Here is a 15,607-nt window from a genome sequence, read left to right on the forward strand (position 1 = left end):
GACTATAATGACTTTTTACCACAGTTAATCATTTTTCCATTTTTCTGACATTTTTTTCTTTCCCCAAAGTACTATGCAATCTCGGTCAAATGGAGAGGAACCTGTGAGAGCTTGTGCCTGTGATTCTTGAGGACTAGAGGATGCTATAAGTACTCTACTGTATAGATAAAAATGGGGTTTGTGGCCAGCTGAGACTGTGAAAAGTACCAGTTCAATATTGCTGAAGCACCCTTTTCATTTTCCAGTTCATAAGTGGAGTTAGGGAACACAAAGGAAGTATTATGGGAAATTAGGGATCAAGAGTGTGGTGGGCAGTGATAAATTCAAACCATGTGTCATCAAATATGTATTACAGATTCAAGTGTATCTGGATGAGTGCTAGGGACATAGATCATCTCGTAATACAAATGACAGTGCTAAGGACAGAATTTAACTAGAAGAGGCTTGCCGTGCTAAATATTCAGATGAAAAACCTTTCTAAGCAGAATGCTGAAAATTGACACACCTGCTTCCTAAACTCAAACTGGCCACTATTTTACCATCCAAGGTGTAGGCTTTGTTTTTAACTTGTTGATGTAGACATGATAAAATAATTTCATCAAAATATTTTTATTTCTTTTCATAGCAAATATATCCATTCATTTTATTAAAATATGTACAATGTACTAAAAAGTGTTAAGGATTGAAAATATTTTCTTAAAATACAGAAGGTGAGCACATACATTTTGGAAGATGTGTGTATTTTGGCTTACAGACCATGGAAAATAAATATTGTTTAGAATGTTAAAAAGTTCATAAGATTTCTTTTCTTTAATATAGAGAGAAAGAATATCATATGGAAGGGGTATATTTGTGCTGAATCTGGGCCTCTTTACGAAGAGAAGTTGGGCAGGGAGATCATCTCAATTGCTTCAGCATTCTTAGAGTTGAGCCTTTTCTGCCTCTGCCTGAAGGTGATGTTACTCAGGATTGGTCCTCAGACGAGTAGCATCAGTTGCTCTTAGGGTGCACTAGAACCTCACAATCTCACTGTCCTCTGTTTCATGAACAGAAGCTTCCAGATAAATTAAAAAACATCCAACCAGGAGCTAATAATAATAATAGTGATAATAAATGGTGAACAATTAGTTCCTACTGTCTCCTAAGTATTTTACATGCATGAACATTATTACTGTCCTGATCTAATGGAAAGGAAAATCCCAGATGATGTTAGAAATTAAAACCGACTCTAGATCCCATCCCATAGGGAGCTAGATATCATAATCTATTCCCAACCATATATAAACAGAAAGAAAATCAACTTTAATTGCATATTATTTTAAGTGATACATTTACCCTTGTTTAAGCCTTAAGTTATTTTTATTGTCTATTTTTCTATTGCGTTGTCAGGATATGTTGCAATCTAACAGACTTACACCAATAAATAGCTTATATTTGAGCCCTAATAATTAGTTCTCGATTTTATGCTCTTGTAAGTACATCACTATACAATCTGCCCAGCACTGGTATAAGCGCCAGCTGTGCCCTTGAAGAACTCTGCTTTAATTTCTCGTCTTATCTACTGATCTTTGTCTCAAACTGAGCCTTTCAGCTCAGTGATTTTATATAGCATTTATGGCACTGTGACTTATTCAAGAACTTACATATTTACTCTTCTTTAGCTTCTTAAGATTTTTATGTAGTAATCTTTTTTCCCTCTTAAAATCAATATCACTGTTTTCTCATACCCCATGGTGCTTTGCTACAGCTATTTCTGTTGCTTTGATGCATTTCTGATGTCTTGCTTCCCTCACCACTTTTTTTCAAGAACTGTCCCTAGGGCATCTCACCCTTTTGAACTCTCCTACCAGACTTCCTGTGTTCATATGAAAATATGCATTCCACATTATTAATCTAGAATTTTATTATTAATTTTCACTATGACTTCCTATAAATTTGGCAAAGGTTTATTCGTGTGTAAAGGTGCACTCCAAAGGGCCTCATTGATTTCTAACTTATAGCTTATAATAATGAAGTGCACTTCTGTGGGCGATGTTTGATATCAGGTATGCACATGCTTTCACGAAGGTAGTAAATACATCACTGATGGAATGCAGAAACAGGAGGACACCCAGCATGGAAAACACTGGCCTTAGCATTGACAGTATACTTACTTAGGTTTGTTACAGGGCATGCTCGAACCTTGCCTAAAATTCATCTCAGCAGGAAAAATCTGAGCTCTTCTGTCTTAGCCTGATGGTTAATTTCAATGAAGTTTCTTGCTGGACCACAGTTCCAGAAATAGGTCTTCGATCCTAAGGAATATAGAATATATAATTAGTGGAGAGGCCAGTGAGATTTTTGTATAGGATGCCTTTCCTACAGGTAACATTTTCAATGAGAAACAAGTTCAGTAGGCTTAGGAATAGCTGAAAAGTAAATATAGGATGTGATTCACAGTTACCTAAACCAAAGAATAATGCTTCTGTACATGAGCTGCAGTTATGGAAAAGATTTCACTGAAGTGTGGCTGGAAACACTGTAGGAGGAGTCCTTTGAGTAAAATGAAAATATGGTGGGGGGTGGGGGGGACTTCCCAACTGAGTTCAACCACAATGCTATAGAGCCCTCACCAGAGATAATTCTCAATATATGATAAAATCTATGGCTTTTCCTGCCTCTGTCCAACCTAATCCCCTCTAGTGACTCTTGCTTGCCAAATTTAACTGGAATCCAGTGACAAAAGATGCCTGGGGAATGTGGGTTGCTATGTCCAGTTGGCCTAACAGAACTGATGAGAAGTGAGTTCTACCTACTGGTTACCGAATAACCAGAATATCCACTACAGAGTCCCTTATCTCCATTTCCATTAAGTTTATTATATTAAATTCTAACTGGTTCCATGGCAGTTGTGAAGTTCTAACTTACTAATCACTCGTGGCACCTGCAAACCTAACCTGCCTGCTTCGAATATTCTCCCACAATTCATATCATTCTAGTGACCTTTGTATCCAATCCTCTTTGTTGGAAAAATCTTCCATGAAAAAATGCAGGGCCCTGACATTTTCCCTTTCCATTGCAGGAACAAACATCATTCTCCAGTGGGAAAGAAAACGGCTCATGTATGGCAGCTAATGTAGCAGGCCGTGCCACTTGACTTTTACATTCAAAGGCAAGCAAAAGATGGGCAGGCAGTAAGTTTTAGTCTTGGACATGTTACCATCTGAGGATATTGAGTGGTTCTTCTACTAACCACATGTGAAAAGCCACATGTTTTGTGGCATTTTTTTTCTCAAATGGAATAAAGGGCCTGCCTTCCCCTTTCTATGGTCTAGCCAACTAGTTGTAAGAGTTCCACTGTGATACTTTTAATTTTGTGTAATTATGTCCCAGCAACACGAGATAAAGGCTAAGATAGAGACAGGACATCTTGATTTTCATGCGGATATACGTCTTTCGGGGTCATCATATAGACTCTGATTTGTTAGATCCAGGCTAGGTTCGAAGTTCTGTATTTCTCACTGAGTTTTGATTGTTTTCTCCCTGTGGGAGATAGAACTAGAATTGTTTTAGGGATGGCATACACTTCACAAGTACAAAAAAAGACAAAAATAGAAAGCAGCCATGAAACATGCAAGAGTAGGGAGGATCTAGCCCACTCTCTTCTGTTTGCTTATTGTGCCTGAGGACCTGGAGTGACAGGGAGAACTCATAACTCTGGTGACATGGGTCAGTGTTGGTTCCCTTAGAGTAATAAATGAAGACATGAGGATGCTCTGCTTTGCTGTGTGGTGGCTCTGTTTTAATAACTGGTTGGAGACTATCCTTCAGGCAGATCAAATAGGACACAAATAAACTGAGATGACAATAAGTGTGGATGGGTCGCAGCTAAGTCAGAAACCATGTTGATTCCACCAAATTATTGTCACTTCCTGAGTATCTGTTGAGATGCCAAGTGCTTTTCCTCTAGGACACTGTCAGCACATGTAACTCTGTTTTGTCACTTCCACAGCTACGATGATGATTACCCCTTAAGGAAAAGCTCAAGAGATGAATGTGTTAAATTAGGAATTCTTTTGTAACAACTGCATGGAGATTTGATAGTTCTCAGTCTCTCCAAAAAGATTTCATTCTTTCACGGAGAGTTAGTGATGGCTTGTAGATTTGTACTTGTTTTGTGCTGTTCCTTCATTGAAGATCTAACAACTTGCTTTTTAGTGCCTCACCTATTATTCTTCTTCTCAATATTTTAAAAATAAATTATAAAACCTATTCCAAATGGACAAAACTGATGTTTTTCTAGCCCATAATCAGATTGAAGTGAGTATTAATAAAGTAGGTTTCAAAAATAAAATTGAGCAAACTCACATAAAGGAAAAAATAAACAAACATGCAGCTTAAAAATAATGGTGAGTTGGGAATTGGCACAGTCAACATGCAACTTCAGGTACTAGGATACAGGGTATAAATATACTTAGAGATGACGGGATTCTTTGTTAGCGAGGTGGTTATATTTACAGTCTACTGTTTCATAAATGATCAGAATTTATCCTTTTGCTTTTAACTGACTTTTGAAATCATCATTTGATACAGGAAATGAGACTCTGGAAAACCAGCTTTAGTTTCTCCTTCTAGAAAATCACCAATGTTCTCAAACCTCAGAGACCTTCAAATAGACAATGCTCATTATTTGTATTTGCACATAGCACATTTTAAAGACTTTTAATAACACATGAGAGTAGCCTGCACAACTCTAATTCTGTCTCCCTCTTACTTCATATTGATACAAATTCTCAAAAATTTAGAGGGGTAAGGGTTTTTCCCCAATGTCAAGTAACTGGGAGTTTGCAAAATTAAGTCTAAACAACAGTTCTCAGACTTCACATCCATGTTCTGTCCATTTCATTTCTCTACTATATACTCACAGACTTCTAGTTAGCACGTGAGGCCTCTGGGATATGTGAATATTCTCTTTAAGAATCTTGAAATAGGAAGCAAATGAATAGAAGGTGAACTCTGATATGATGTGTTTTGATTATATTCAAAGTTCTTAAAAGTCAGTTTTTTTGTTTTGTTTTGTTTTTTTGTTTTTTGTTTTTTGTTTTGCTTAATATCTAGACTAGTTGTCTCAGTCAGGGTTTCTATTCCTGCACAAACATCAGGACCAAGAAGTGAGTTGGGGAGCAAAGGGTTCATTCAGCTTACACTTCCACATTGCTGTTCATCCCAAAAGAAGTAGGGACTGGAACTCACACAGGGCAGGAAGCAGGAGCTGATGCAGAGGCCATGGACAGATGTTACTTAATGGCTTGCTTCCCCTGGCTTGCTCAGTGTACTCTCTTGTAGAACCCAAGACTACCAGCCCACAATGCGTTGGGTCCTTCCTCATTGATCACTAGATGAGAAAATGCCTTACAGCTGGGTCTCATGGAAGCATTTCCTTAACTGATGCCCCTTTCTCTGTGATAACTTAAGCTTGTGTCAAGTTGACACACAAAACCAGCCAGTACACTAGTGATTATCAACTCGTTGATTGAACTGTTGACTTTCCATAGCCATTCTCCTTCTGAGCCCCTGTCACTTACTTGGCCTTCAGTTCAGTTGGGTACCTGATCATTCTGGATTGTTCATTCTTTGTACACAGTGCTATTCATCACCCTCACTAATCCTTAGCATCTTTATAGCAAGACCTAGTGTTTCCTGTAGTATCATGTACTTTCTTCTCCCAGCCTCATGAAGAACTGATTGCCTTAAATCCAGTTAACATCTTATAATTTATCTTTTCAAATGCGTCTTTTATTTCTAAAGGCACTTACCAACAATTTCCTTTCAAATCATGCTAAAACTTCTCACTGAATTTCACTACAACCGCCTGGAGGCAAATTTGATGGTAAATATTTTGTTACATCCCAAGTTTCGTAATGAAATACCCTGTATTTGTTGTTTCGAAATACCAAAGCTGGCTTTGGTCCTAAATAAGGTTTCTAAAAATTCTTCTCTAGCCAAACGTTTGTATTGAAAAAAAAAGTTCCAGCTTACTTTGCTAAGTTCTCCCAACTAGACTTATGAAATATTTGACCTCATTTAGAAGCAAAGCATCTACAGCAGTTGTCAAGAGACTATTGTTGATAAAATCAGGACTTCCTCTGTTTGCAACAGCCCTGGTCCTTCTAGCTCTTGCCTACAAAATGCTTAATTCTGTGGACTAATTGTACACCCAGCCTGGTTGTATACCACAGTGATTATTACTTTCTGCTTGGCAGAGATAATCTCTACACATACACTTGCTTTTCCATTTTAGCATCCAAACCATATATTGCCTTTTGGCCCTGTCACATGCCCGTGAATTACATTCAGGAATCTCAAATGCATCCCAATCTTTAGTTTGGGGGAAAATTCAGCAAGGGAACTATTCTTTTGGAGGTTAGTGAGAGTCATACCAGTGTTATTTTCATAAGCAAATCCGCTGAAAGAGTATCATGGACTTGTGGTCCACACTGTGTTCCTCATCCAGTTTCTCTTCAGTAGAGTCTTTTTCTGAAAGGGGAGCAGTTCTCCTCTCAATGACGTGTTTCGTTCCGCTGGCGATGGTGAGATAGTATTCTGGGACTTAGCAAATACCTGTGGTTGCTGAGTGTTGGAGATGTGTTACAACTGGTGGCAAAGTGAGTGTCGGAATCTGCAGATGTAACTAATTAGGGTTAGTGCCATTTTCCACAGCTGTGGGCTCTAAAACTCTGGGAGCACCTGCAGGCTTGGAACTATTTAGTTCTTCAACCAGTGAGGGCCTGAGATGCTGGCATTTTGAAGCTTCTTCCTGGGTGTTGTCATTCAATGGTACTTCTCTGATGTGTACTCTCCCTAGGATTCTGACACCAACTTGCATTCTTGGCCCAGGCCTGACCCAGTTATGGGTCTTAATCCTTGGCTCTTACATCAGGAAATTGCTTCCAAAGAGGTTTGGATACCTCTTTTAGGATCCCGTGTTGATGCCTCTGACAATGTCCTGGACTTCTCTTTGCACTACTTTTGCCAACTGGAATTGCGCCTTGCCTTGAACTCTAAGCACAGATTTCTTAGACAAGAAGATAGATTTAGATTGAAATGAAAGACAACCACATACCTTGGTCCTAATCTTTTATATTCTTGGTTCATCTTTGAAGTAGTCCAGCCATTTGCTTCTGTATACTTTTTTCCTCAATCCTTTCCAAGAACCAATAGACCATTCATTATCTCTTGCATCTATGAGAAGTGAAGCATGGCACTCTTTATTTGAAAGTGTCTTTCATACATATAAAGAAACAAGCTCTCATACGTACAACTTAGAATGGCTGGATAATATCATATGTAATGTAATATAATTTTTAACCTTATATAAAATATAATTTTATAATTATCATAGCTTTATTTATTTTAATTTTATATACAAGATCAGATGTAAGATTCTTATTTAGAGAGATGTTAAGTATTTTAAAGGTAGCAGTGCTTTTTAATATTTTTATATTAACTAAATGGCTACTTTTTTTCGCTAGATATTTTTATAGGCAAGAAAGAAGCCACAGAAGAAGCAATTATTCATGAATCTCACACACACACACAAACACACACACACACCACACATAACACATAAATACACATACTTATAAACACCATACACACACAAACACATACATATACACCACAAAAATATATACATACTACAGTATGTACATGCACAACACACATGGCACAGCATACACACATCACATACACACACGCCACATATACACCACAAATATAACACACAAACACACATAACACAAATACATGCACATACACATATATATCACAAACAAACACACAACAGGCACATACACAGCACAAAGACATTCATATACACCACACATATACCACACATAAACACACAATAGACATACACATACATACAATACAAATACATACACATATACCACACTCAAAAACACAACACACATACACACACACACACACACACACACGTCACACATGTATGTACAGTGTACAACCTGATCGTATTCAACCCAAGTACTTCTCACACACCTGCGCAACTTTTCTGAAACAAAATTCCTTAATATCAGAAATGAGGAAGATCTTCCCCAGAAAAATTCAGATACCTGCACAATATCAATAGTATTATTTAGGCTTCCCGAGTTCAGGACTAGATTTCCTTTGGCTTTTAATGTGACTAGATAAAGCGACGAAGATAATTAAGCCTCCATTCCTACAGCACAGGAACATAGTCACCAGTTGTTCTTTCTCTCTGCATGCCCCCATTCTCTGTTTTACTCCCTTTCTGTTCTCAAGATTATCCCACTATGTGGAAGGGTTGGCAGACTCAGGGGAAACCAAAGTTGCTCAGACCTGAGCAAAGACACTGTTCTTTCTTTCTTTATTTTTTAAATCATGACTGGACAAGCTCCTTCGCATTCAATTAGCCTTCTTTTTTCCTATTTTTTTCCTGTACCATGAAATTGTCATTATCTATGTATTAGAAACGTCATCTTAATTCAGCCATGCAAATTGGTTTGCATCAATATCCCAAGAGCCTGAAATAAACACTGGAGTGCGGGTGTGAAAGAATTTCAGGCGTGGCTCTATTGAAGTGTAGGTTTTATTCCTAAAAGGAATCTGATACATTCAGTATCTGCTTTCGGTCCCCCTTTGGTTTCTTTTCATGTGTGTTAGCACAGGTATAGACCTGTGCCCTCTTAATCCAATTCTGTGAAAAAGCAGCAGAATCTGGCGTGAATGGCCTGGAGAGCAAATCACAGCACTCTTCTGTGTGCATAATGCAGTGCATATTTCCAGACTGTGTGCTTTTGAAAATGGCCCTAGCAGTTCCATCCCTGGGACACTCTGCTTTGTATTCAGCTAAATAATAAAAAAAAAAAAACCAAAAAAAAAAAAAACAAAAAAACAAAAAAACACCTTCTGTAATTAGGCAGGGACACACGGGAAGTTCACCTTGGAAAGTGCCTCAGAAAAGGCAGACCCTGTTTTCTTTGCTTTCTTCTTTCTCCCCAGTACTACTTCCCATACATTTGTGTAGAGCTCTTTGATTCTTGCGAATTTAAACAGAATAAGCTACCTGTGAACAATGTGACAGGAGCATTTTGTCATAGATTGATATTTTAAAAATTTGGAGAATGACAGCACTGTCTATTCACATTCATATTTATACACATACAGATCATATTCAAAAATGTCAGATTATTATGCAGCAAATATTTGAATAAGATGTTAAAGGTCTGAATAATCTAGGAATGTTTATTTGAAAACAATATTTTACAACCCAAATCCACTGAGCTATGCTAATCTTGTGAATTGCATCGGCACATAGAAAAAAGATATTGGCCTTGAAATAGTGTGGCCACAGTATGTCCAAGGGAGAAAAGCACATGCACGCTGTATTGAATAAGCAAAAGCTACTAGGAAGAGAATAATACATTCTCAGGTTTCTTAGCTCACAGTGAAGAGAGGTACATGCTTTGAATCATATAGCTAGTAAAGTTCGCATTCAAAGATAATACTAATTATGGAATATAAGAAAGGGTTACTTTATTACCCAGGGAACATCAAGATAGAAAGTGAAAAAAGGAGTCAAACCCGTGTTTATTCACACACAGAGCTCACATACACATATGCACTTAGCAGTAATAGTTTGATAGGCTATTGACCAAAGTTTCATGAAACATATACTGTAGTAAAGGTAAACCAGCTTTAAATATATTCAACCGACTTTAGATATATTTAATTGACAGAGGAAAATAAGGTGGAAGGCTGACAACAATAGAAGGAGTTTGTAGTTGAACTTATATGTGTTATCTGGGTGTCTTTCTATTTCATTTTTTTTGAGATTATAGTATAATGACATAACTTCTCTGCTCCCTTTCCTCTCTTCAAGCCTTCCTATTTACCCCTCCTTGCTCTTTTTCAAATTCATTTCTCCTTTCTTAATGATTGTTGTTACATGAATATATGCATATGTATAAACATAGACGTTTTTAAATATGATCTGTCACTCTGTAGAGTGTTAATAGTGAGTATGTTTTCAGGGATGATCATTTGGCATGGGATAACCAACTGGTGCACTCTTCCAGGCAGATGACTGCTTTTTATTTTCAGCAGTCTTCACTAGCCTGTACTTTTCCCCCATCCACACTGGCATGTCTATTCATGTTGCCCTTGTTACCATCATGTCTAGGTAATCATGTTGTGAGAATTTATAGGTATGGGTTCTCCCATTACAGGGAGACACAATCTCACCATAAACCCCTGGGCCTTGTAAACTTTCTACCCTGCAATTCTGTAATGCTCCCTGAGCCTTAGGTGCAGGACTGTGTTCTAGATGTACAAATTGGAACTAGATAACACAATTATTCACTTTGCTGATGGGTTTTTGTGGCATTCTGTCAGTTGTACAGGGAAGTTTACGTTTGATAAGCATGGTGGTGGAAGGTGAGCCAGCCTTATGGTAGTCTGCGGAAGGAGTGTCAATGTGGAAAGAGTAAGTGCATAACATGTTGGTAGGTTCTCAAATCAGTTAAGGAGTTGTGCTCCCTGGGTGTCAGAAAGGGGTTGTGATCTGAAGACTGAGTTGGGACAGTGATGGCCAACCTAAGCTCTGACTTTACTTGAATGGCATGCGAGCTCCTATAGTGTTTTGGGCAGACTATTAATAAATTGTCTGTGATAGAGGAAACTCTGACTGCCATGTTGGGCACAGAGCATAGCAGATAAGGATAGAGAGAGGAACTGGTTAATAGCCTTATTAGCAGAAGTGCCAGGTCAGCCTGAATGAAATTTGCTGGTGGTATAACTACAGCCATTGTACTATAGATTTAACTGTGTCAAAGTGCAACAATTTTCTTGACTTGCAATGATGTAGGGTCAATTGGCACTGTGCTCTGAAAGACTGGTTTACTCACTTTTCACAGGCGAGAACCGTGGTTAGGATTGTTCTTAATAGTAAACCAGGCAGATTTTAGAACACTGTGATTTGATCTATAAGTCAAGGTCCTTCAGATACATGTATGCATCCAGGACTAACTTATCTCAACTCTAGCCTGTGAGGTAAGTAAAGACTCATTTCTAGAAAGCTTTATTCTTTAGAGTTTAGGAGTTAATTTAACCCTAGGTACATATCAACATCCCTGCATGAAATAGTATATTATGTTGATGATGTGGGGGTAGAATTTGAGAGAACAGGACTTGGAGGGAAGTTTGTTTTGGTTGGAGGGAGGAAATACACTCATAAGGTTGACTTGATGGAAGTTCTATGTAAAGGAAACCAAGGTAAGGCAAAGAGGCTAGAGAGGAGAAGAAAACTGTGTATTCCCTTTCAATTCTAGAGTTTTCACACACTGCAAATACTACAGAAAACTGCACAATGGAAAAAAAGCCTAGAAGACTGTGTATCAAGATTTGGATTAATGGTAATGGTTTTGGAATTGTCTATGCCTTGTGCATTTTCTTCACTGGAGAGACTTGTAACTGATTTCATTGGATCTGTCCTGAAGTGCAACAATACAGACACACTGGTGGAAAACATTTGTTCTTTGTTGAAAAGGAAAGGTTCTCCTGAAAACAGCAGTGCTTAAACTTTGATAATTGTATTGAAAAGAGAAGGCAGCAGAAGAGGAAGGAGAAGAGAGTTTGCATGAGTGAAATTGAAGTTCAACAGCCTATGGCAAAAAATGAATGTCAGGAAGAGAGGCTGGAAGAAGGTCACCATGACATAGATGACCTGAAATTAAAATTTTACCTTCTTCATGTTTGTCTTATGTCCCTATGCATTACTACATTGGAAAGTTCTCTGATTTATTTACACGTGAGAAAATGCATGCTTTAAATTTTTATGTTTAATATGTATTGGAATATCTAGATATATCTATTATAAATAGCATATTTCACAACCAAAGTTAGGAGAAGAAAATAAATATTAAGGATAAGAGCAAAAATAGAGACTAGAAAATCAATACAGAAACCAATAAAACTAAAATTTAATTATCATTGAAAACCGTGGTTGTATGAATAAAAAATAAAGATGATGTAAACACATAAAATCGGAAATGAAACAGGAGCCCTTACAGTTCATACCAAATACAGACAAAGTATCATGGCAGATAATAACAAACAAATGTGTACAAAATCAAATAATCTGGAAAATATTAATAAATCTCTAAACATACAGCCAATGCATGCTAAATTAGAAAGTCTGAACAGACTAAAATAAGAGAAGCCATTGATATAATTAATCTAAAAAATCCCAAGGCAGAAAATTTGAGGACCTAAAATCTCCACTGCTCAAAGCTACCAGATATCTAGAGAAGAACTGCTAGAAAACAAGTACTCCTAAAACCTTTAAAAACATGAAAAGTAGAGACTACCTCCAAACTTCTTTTTACAAGACAAACCTTATCCTTACAATATCCAAATATAGACAAGGACATTAAAAAAACAAAACAAAACAAAACAGATCCTTAAGGACAGTAGAGGGAAAATCCTCAACAAGGATGGTAAGTCACTCACATATATTAGAAGGATGAGTCATCGTAATCAAGTAAGATTTATGCTTGAAATGCAATTTTGGATTAATATGTAGAGATGGATAAATGTGGTACATCCCACTAACAGTGTGAAGGACAAACATCAACCAATTTACTAGATAAAGATGTATTTAAAAGTTCAGAATCTTTCATAATAAAAACTCCTAAAGAATTAGAAGGAAAGTTTCTCAACACAAGAAGGGCTATATAGGACATGCTTACAGCTAATATCATCCACATTGAGAAAAATGCTGGAAGCATTTCTGCTAAGGAACAAACAGAAAATTCCTACTTTAACCATATGGCATTTTCCCACAAGCAATCATTGAGTGCAAAAATGAAAGGGAGAAAAAAAGATCGTGTTGGTAGGGTATATGCTGTCCCAGATGGATTGTTAGGTAGACCAAGTAGCATGTAGATGTCGTGGCATTCAGGGATCCACTGAGGATCTCACGCAACAGTAGTCAAGTAGTAGGTATTTGAGTAAATGAACCTTTAGATGGGCTTTTGCTCTGTGATGATTCATTGAGTGATTCAAGTTTTTATCAATTGGAACACAAATGAATTAACCTTGACAGGTTTGTCAGAGATTTCAAGAAAGTAAATATTTGTTTATGCCAGTAAGTTTTATAGTTCTTATAAAATAACAGAAAATTGCCATAGGAAGTGAAACTTTCATACTGAAAAGAAGAAAATCTAGTCTGCCTCAGAGGAAGTGTTTTCTTCTAAGTAGGAATAATGGCACATACAGACATATAAGAGTAGGGACAATTTCTTTGTCCCTATTACTAATTTTCTTGACATACTTCCCATAAAATACCTTGAAATTAACTTATTGGATGATAAAATAAAAGGAACTTGTTAAATAGTATTATTACTTCAAAGTCTATCTATCACCTATCTATCTTATTTATTTGTCTGTCTCTCTCTCTAATCTATTATCTATATGTCATCTATCTATCCATAATATGTTTATCTATCTGTCTGTCTAACATTTATGTATCTATCATCTATCTACCATTATCTATCATCTATATACCTTCCTACCTAAACTTACTTTGATTTTCCAAAAACATTAAGCGTTAAGATTATGGCTTTCTTGAATTACCCTAGACGCATAGAACACATGAAACTCAAGATGGATGATCAAAATGTGAATGCTTCACTCTTTCTTTAAAAGGGGGAACAAGAATACCCTTGGCAGGGAATAGAGAGGCAAAGATTAAAACAGAGACAGAAGGAACACCCATTCAGAGCCTGCCCCACATGTGGCCCATACATATACAGCCACCCAATTAGACTAGATGGATGAAGCAAAGAAGTGCAGGCCGACAGGAGCCGGATGTAGATCTCCCCTGAGAGACACAGCCAGAATACAGCAAATACAGAGGCGAATGCCAGCAGCAAACCACTGAACTGAGAATAGGACCCCTGTTGAAGGAATCAGAGAAAGAACTGGAAGAGCTTGAAGGGGCTCGAGACCCCTTATGAACAACAATGCCAAGCAACCAGAGCTTCCAGGGACTAAGCCACTACCCAAAGACTATACATGGAGTGACCCTGGACTCTGACCTCATAGGTAGCAATGAATATCCTAGTAAGAGCACCAGTGGAAGGGGAAGCCCTTGGTCCTGCTAAGCCTGAACCCCCAGTGAACGTGATTGTTGGGGGGGGGCGGCAATGGGGGTAGGGTGGGGAGGGGAACACCCATAAAGAAGGAGAGTGTGAGGGGTTGGGGTATGTTTGCCCGGAAACCGGGAAAGGGAATGACATTCGAAATGTAAATAAGAAACACTCAAGATAATTAAAAAAAAAAAAGATTACGGCTTTTTTTGGTAATCTTGTAGTCTGAACTCCTTGTGAGTAGCCAAAGACTTTTCTGCCTTTAGTTTCCCATGAAGCACTTATAACTGAGCCTCAGAAACAACTAAGATCATTGTGCGCCTTCAAAATAGCAAGAAGCTTTAGTTTGCATAACGCAGGATTACTGCTTACATTTATTTTTGTTCCTCCACGGTAAAACTTTAATTTTTATGGACTAAACTGCGACTCTTTGAAAATCATTATATAATTATTATTAATTTAACCGTTACTTATATCTTGAAACCATTACTTATTTTTTGATTAATTATTTAATGAATGGGTATTTTTTTCTGTATGTTTGTTTGTGTACAACATGGATGCCAAGTGCCTGAAGAAAGCAGAAGATTTTGTGGGATTCCCTTGAACTTAAAGAGCAAATGGTTGTGAGCTACCATGTGGCTTCTGGGAATCAATCCTGGGTCTTCTGAAAGAGCAACCAGTGCCTTTAACCACTAAGCTATCTCTTGGGCTCCACAAAACTTTTCCTTAGCCCAGAATTTATACACATTTTTAGTTGGAAGGTTAATTTCCAAGGTAGATTGTTTTATTGTTTGTGCTGTAATGAAGACTTGAAATCATATTTTAAAGTTTCTTTAAATGTTGAGAAATACATTTCTATTTGTATTCTGCTTGTATCTCATAGGATAATTTGCAAGTTCCTTACCTGAGGATAAACGCTCATGTGAAAGTCAAAGCTTGAACTCTGTCCTGTAGGTAATTTTCTCAAATGGTTTAGAAGGAAAAAAAAACCAAATCTTTACTCTTCTCTCTTAAGTTTCTTTAAGCAGAAGAACGTGTGGGCACAAATTATCCTTCACTCAGTTGTCTTTAGAACTTGTTCTGGGGCGGGGGTTAAACTATTGAAGTTGATTCAGTTTTTTCTTTTTATGACCATATGTTACTGTCAGTGTCATGAAAATACCCTGAGGAGCAAGCGGGATTTTATGTTGAATCAGATGCTTTAGGAATAATTTTATGTCATTTAAAGTCAGAAGATTACAGAGGTATAGAATCAGACTAGTTTAGAATTCAATTCCCTGGACAGTCTTGTGACTATTGCCTGGGTCTTCCACAGAGTGTTGCTTCAATAATTCCATTAGAAAACAGTTCCCCTTGTGTAGGAAGTTGTCTCCCAATAAGTAGTTGGTTTATTTATCTGTCCATTGCTGTGAAAAAATACCTGATAGGAGCAAATTACA

This window comes from Rattus norvegicus, chromosome 6 (genome assembly GCF_021556685.1).
Source record: "Rattus norvegicus strain SHRSP/BbbUtx chromosome 6, alternate assembly SHRSP_T2T, whole genome shotgun sequence".
NCBI classification, from domain to species: domain Eukaryota; kingdom Metazoa; phylum Chordata; class Mammalia; order Rodentia; family Muridae; genus Rattus; species Rattus norvegicus.